The following is a 6,000-nucleotide window of genomic DNA, read 5'->3' on the forward strand; positions in this document are numbered from 1 at the left end:
AAGCAGTGGAAAAGGCGGCGCATACTAGAAAGGGGTAGCGAGATCAGGCGCCGACGCGCGCGCCAAGCATTGCTGTGAAGTGGCGAGCATAGAACAGGGGCGGGTCCAGAACTCCGTTTTGGGAAGGGGGGGGGGTGCGGAAAATTTGTAAGGATGCTATTCTCCCATTCTTTCGTGTGCACCGGGGGGTCCACCCATGTCAAATTGCCCTCCGAGAAGGGGGGAGGGAGGGGGGGTCGACTTTGTTTGGGGGGAGGGGGGCGGCCGCCCCCGTCGCCGCCCCCTTGGATCCGCCACTGGCATAGAAAGGTCCCGGATGAATACGGCGGCGCTGCGGTCGTATGGGCCAGGGTATCCGACCAGTTCCAAGTGTCCTGAAGGCCCTCGGCAAGCAGGTTTGGCTTGCAATTTGGCCGTTTGGAGGTTCGGCAGCACGAAGTGGCTCTCGTTCTGAACCGATCTTTACCCCGTGTTCGCTGTCGTTTGTGGCCAATCAGGTGTCATTCTGAATTAGCATTTAGTCGCGCAGCAAATGCGATGCGAGCCGCCCTGGTCGCCCACTTCATCCAGCCTATCCTTCCCATGCTTTAGTGGCGCCCTCTAGAGTTGTCGACACGGAGTGCGGCAGCCGTGAGCGCTCACTGAGCTTTCTACCCCTCCTCTAGTTCACGGCCACCCAAGCCAGGACTAGGGACGTCATGAAGGAAGTTGTTTTTTGCTTGTTTTTGTAAGTTTAATTTGCCAATAACTTGCAAAATAAAGCAAAATTCAAGAAAAGTTTCACTAAGTTACTACGTTCAGTATGCTCCTGTTCGGTGTAAATTAAGAAACAGTCAAAAAGTCGTCGCAGGGCCCCCTTAAAGTGATGTTGTTTATGAATAACTGACGAGCTATACAGGTGACTGCAACCAAGAAATTCCCCCGAAATTTGGGCTCAGCATCCCATTTATGGCTGGAAATTATTTTGAAAACACATGCTCACGCTTTGTTCCTAAAAGATTCTACTGTCTGTGGAAATTTAGTTCTTAGGGCACTCTTCTGTTATCATACACACTCAATCACTCTCAACTTGGTTGGGGAGGGCCACATCAAAGATACTTGTGGTGGTTCGCTCCATAACCACACACTTTCTCTTCAGAGTGTCAGGACTGCATGCTGTTACTACCCCTGCTCGTGTCACCTCTCGAACAGCTGAGAAGCAAATACCGAGCTGATTGTCCCTGAAATCAACACTCCGCACCAGCTCGAGCTTCTCGATAAGCACTAAGTACTGGGGCTGCTTGTGCGGAGGGCTCCCTTCAAACACGGCGAGTGCTTGCAAAATTCCAATGGAACCATCTGGTAGCTCAGCTACACAGTTGACTCTCTTAGGCATGCAATAGCTCTCCGAGTGCCACAGAATCCCGCCACACTGAAAACGTTGGTAGTACTTGACTTGTGGTGGCAGGACTCCCAGGTGATTCTCCAACACAACCTCCATCCTAATGTTGATGCCAGAGCAACTCTGACGTCGGTAAACAACTACACCGCCCGGGAGCTTTACCCCACTCCTCCCCATGGCATGCCGACCGACCATCCTTTCAAAAAATTCCCTTCCTTCAGGCATATCTATCCTCTCTGCCCAGAGAACAAGGTTCTGCCACAAAATAAACGTTCTGGCAATCTGCTCAGCGACAGACTGTGTGCCTGCAAAGTAGTTGAGGAGGATGGCATTGCACCCTTCAAAAGGAAAGCAGGACGTTGCCCATAGCGGACCCCAAGCCTCCACAGAATCTGTCAGGTGAAGGAGCTGGTGAACATTGTACGACATGTTGGTCTCGCCGTACAATGTCCCCATCTGCACCACAAACTTCTCTAGCAGAGCCTGTGCCTCCATAAGGTCATGCTCGGAAATATCGACTTTCAGCAACAGGTACATCCCACACGAAAGTAATGAGAAGTGTCTAAAAAAGGTTGGTGACAAAATGGGCTTCAACACGATGTAACCATAGAAAAGCATCAGTGCCCGCAACTCCGACGCTTTCCAATAAGCTCTGTCTTCGAACTTCCTTGGAGTGCGGGTAATCTCGGTCGGAGGGGAGAGAGCCAGAAGCAAACTGTTCAGTTGTGGCAACTTTGTTCCAATATACCACGGACACTCGTGGTACTCACTCTCTAGCCACAGTTTGAGCAACTGACGTATAACACCAAGGCATTCACAGTGTTAGTAGTCCGGGATAAAACCGTCTACCACATCAAAGGGAGGAAGGGTCATTGCAATGCAAGGGCCTTTCACTCCATTGGCGGGCACTGAAGAGGTACCACTTGTTGCCTCTTCCAGATGCTTGACAGCTGTCCTGCGCTCTGGAGGAGGGTCCAAGTACTCATAACTGGAACCACCTGGGTGGTAACACCAGCCGCAGCCACAAAAGCCGTTAAACTGTTTACAGTTCCACACTGCAGAGCAAGCAATGGCGTCCACTGAGCATGCAGCTGCGAACACTCTTATGTGAACCGTTTTTCCATCTTTCACGCAGGAAAATCCTGTAGAAAGCTCTTGTAGTTTTTTCGTAAAGGGTATCCAGGAGAGTAGTCATGTTTGGCTTACAAAACCCAAACCACAGGGCAGGCATCAGCATATTCTTTTTCCGCACTGCAGGGTCCAATTGAAGAATTGCGCACTGAACAGGCCAGATATCGAAGCTTGATTTCTCAAACACCCTGATCCCATCTGTATTCCAAAGTAGGGAGATGTGATGAGTTGAGAAATCAGCCAAAAGTCTGGCATGTTCAATGCCATTCTTTACGTCTTTAATCGTGTTCCTAGCTCTGTTGCTTTGTGGGAGCCATTTGACGTTTTGCTGTGCTAGGATCCGTTCGATTTGCTCCTTCAGAGGCATCACAAGAAAGAAAGGGCAAGACACCATATCTACATCCCGTTCACAGTTTTCTCAATGAGCCTGGCCCTCAGGAGTTGATTTACCTAAATACCCTAGACAATCCATGCAGTAAAAATGCTTCTCTGTACCAGGGACGTCAGCTCGTGAAGTCTTCAGAAGAAGGTACTTTGATGTTGGTGCACGACCGGGGGTTATGATGTTCTGCATATCCAAGAGATTTGCGATACCCTGATCGCTCACCCTGCGCCGCATCACATATGCCATGAGAAGGGCTGCAATTTGTTTATTTTCGTCAACGAAACCTTGGTTCTGAAAAAAATATTAAATTCACACTTATTTAACAGAAAACTCCTTGCTCTTACTGAGTTTACACAAACTACACTAACATGAGAGGACAAAATTGTGTGATTGATTAAAACTAAAATGTGAAAAAATTTATATCTTTGTGGTGCCCAGTCTGCGATATACGAATCATCAGCATTTTGGAAGCTAAAGGTGAGGCAATCTATCTCAAAGTAAGAAAGCCAAATTTTGATTAATACGACACTGAGTTGGTGATAACTATCTGCCTGCATGGCTCGGGCAGGCAACATTAAGAGCACAAGGTTACAGATATTTTATTCAGGACTGCAAGGCAGAGTGATTGCAACATCCGAATTGATAATTTCACATGACTTGTAGTATTTTGTAGGTTTGACGACTAGTATTAAAACTTTTATTTTGATCTCAGGGCTCTCTGGAGTATTCTTTGTTGCCAGTATGTAATAAGATGACCATAAGATAACATGACCCCTATTTATGCTACCGTCATGGCATATTTAACTGTATTCATTCCACAGAAAAACAATACATAAAGTTAGTTGTCCACTACAATGATTCAAGATCAAGCACACAAATTATGGGCGTGTGTGGTCACGAAAGACAAGGCTTATTTATGTCTATTTAATTTAATGCTCATTTAATAGTTGGATGCTTTTACAATTTTGTGCACTATTAGCCTTGCAACATCAATGCTATTGTTCTTTTGCTGAAACCCTTGCTACTGTACGTATAGTCTATTGACCGGAATGCACTGTTTGAAGTTGCTGTCCAGTTCGCGTTAGACTTAACATAGCATTTACCACCTTCTAAACAACCAGGGGTGTGTTCTGCCTCTGCTCTCATGCACAAAAGGTGCACATGACCATTTAATAATCTGCAGCTTCATGTCCGTCCAGCGTCAGCTAAGACCAGAGTGTCGAACCGAAATGTTTATCGGTTCGGTTCCGGTTCGGGTTCACGGCTTTCGGTTCAGCTCCGGTTCAGTTCCGGGCAGCAAAAAAGAACGGTTCAAACCGGTTCAAACCGGTTCGAACCGGTTTGAACCGCTAAATTGAAAATATATTTTCCGCGTTCCTTGGGCAATAGGCACTATTTCAAGTGTGAAACGAGTAACTATGTAGCTTTTTATCTTTCATAGAATCCACTTTTATTTTCAGGTACCAATAATAACTTGCATCATTTAATTTTGATGAAACACTTAATGAAAAGCTAGATCAATATATATGACTCAATATCTATTTTGTTACCCCAGTTGCATATATTTTACCTGAATCTAAAGGTTATCAGTCAGGTGGGTCACCTAAAATATGGGTGATTCGTACAACTTTGCGTTGCAGTATTAAAAGTCGAATCCTGCAGTTGCCCTGCACTTAGAAATTAATTACAGTGCATCAAATCATAAAATGGGCGCGCCATATATATCCCGAAATCTATAGTTTATAAAATTCGTTTCACAATATACTGTATATGATGACGACGCAACCGAGCTAAAAGCAAAAAAAATTTAAAAATCTCAGGAACGTTTTAGGACAACCCCTTTCAGTCTACCTTTTATAGAAACACTAAGCGGCAAGCACAACGCTTGCTTTCCTGACCAATATCGTTTACACTCAGCACCGTGATGCAGGCGAAGAATCATGCAGAAAAGATCTGACCTTCATATCCGGATCAGATATGGCCTAATATAGCGCGTACCGTAGCGAACATATTCGACATAGCTTTGCGCTTGAGGTTTGTTCTTGCCAAGATGCCGGTTAATTCAATTTGCAAATAAGCATCACCTTTGCTACTTCTTTTTGTTAAATGAAATAAAGTAGTATTTCATAGTCTACTCGACATTACAGCTACTTAATTGGTCACTTTCTGACGGTCTGCGTGCGTAATTATCACAGTTACACAACGCGCCTCTGTGGACTTTGTTGTCATCTAGCCCACAGACCCATAAAATTGTTTTTTATCAAATAAATGCCGCGAGATACTTCTATATGTTTGAGAAGTTGAATATGCGTCAGGAACACAATTTCTTTAAATCAGCTCAAAGGGCCCATGAAACGATTTTTGGGCTGGGATAATTGAATTTAGGTTGGCATTTTACTAATAACACATCATTTAGAGGCCAAAAGAAAGAAGGTAAAAAGTCAAAAGGCTCATTTTCGGTACAGAAATTCGAAAACACAGCGGACTATTTCGTACCTTCTCCCCTTCGAAAGCTCTCTGCCTTTTCAATGTGATACATCTTCGGTACCCAAAGCGCGTCACCCGGCCCAAACGCACGTCACACAACACTGGGACCTCATTTATTCCCTTCACCCCTTAAGCTGACAGTGCGGTGAAAGCTATGCGCTTGCCGGACCAATCAGCCACCTCCCTTTCATCACCTGAGGTCATTCTCTATGCTCGAGAGAGCGTGACCACGTGGCAAAGTGTGGCTTGCCCAAGGAGCACGTAGCTTCCACAGCACTGTCAGCTTAGGGGTGAACGGGGTGGGAAGAGCAACTCTGAGTTTTGAGCGACTGGCTAATCTTCAAGGGGGAGAATGGCAGTGTCCGGGTACACAAACGAGAGTCCGAGCACGAGGGGTGTCCCTCCTTTCCGTCTTCTTGAATTGTTTGGTACAATGCGCGATTTGTGAGTTGAGGAGAAAAGCTAAAAGAAAAAAGTTGAAAAATCGTTTCGTGACCCCTTTAAAGAAAAAAATTGAAAAAATTGTTTAAGTTTCTCCCAAATCATTTATACACGTGCCTCTGAGGATAAAGCCGGAAAAGATTTGCAGAGCACATTTAAGATAATTTGGGGGCGC

At 45.5% G+C, this 6,000-nt stretch overlaps 1 pseudogene; it reads right to left on the reverse strand.

Annotated features, from left to right (window-relative positions):
• Window positions 1-1,054: 1,054 nt before the first annotated feature.
• On the reverse strand, window positions 1,055-2,879 carry LOC121835678 (annotated as a pseudogene).
• Between the last annotated feature and the right edge of the window lie 3,121 nt (window positions 2,880-6,000).

The sequence above is a fragment of the Ixodes scapularis genome, unplaced genomic scaffold (genome assembly GCF_016920785.2).
Source record: "Ixodes scapularis isolate PalLabHiFi unplaced genomic scaffold, ASM1692078v2 PGA_scaffold1__304_contigs__length_218370807, whole genome shotgun sequence".
NCBI classification, from domain to species: Eukaryota; Metazoa; Arthropoda; class Arachnida; order Ixodida; family Ixodidae; genus Ixodes; species Ixodes scapularis.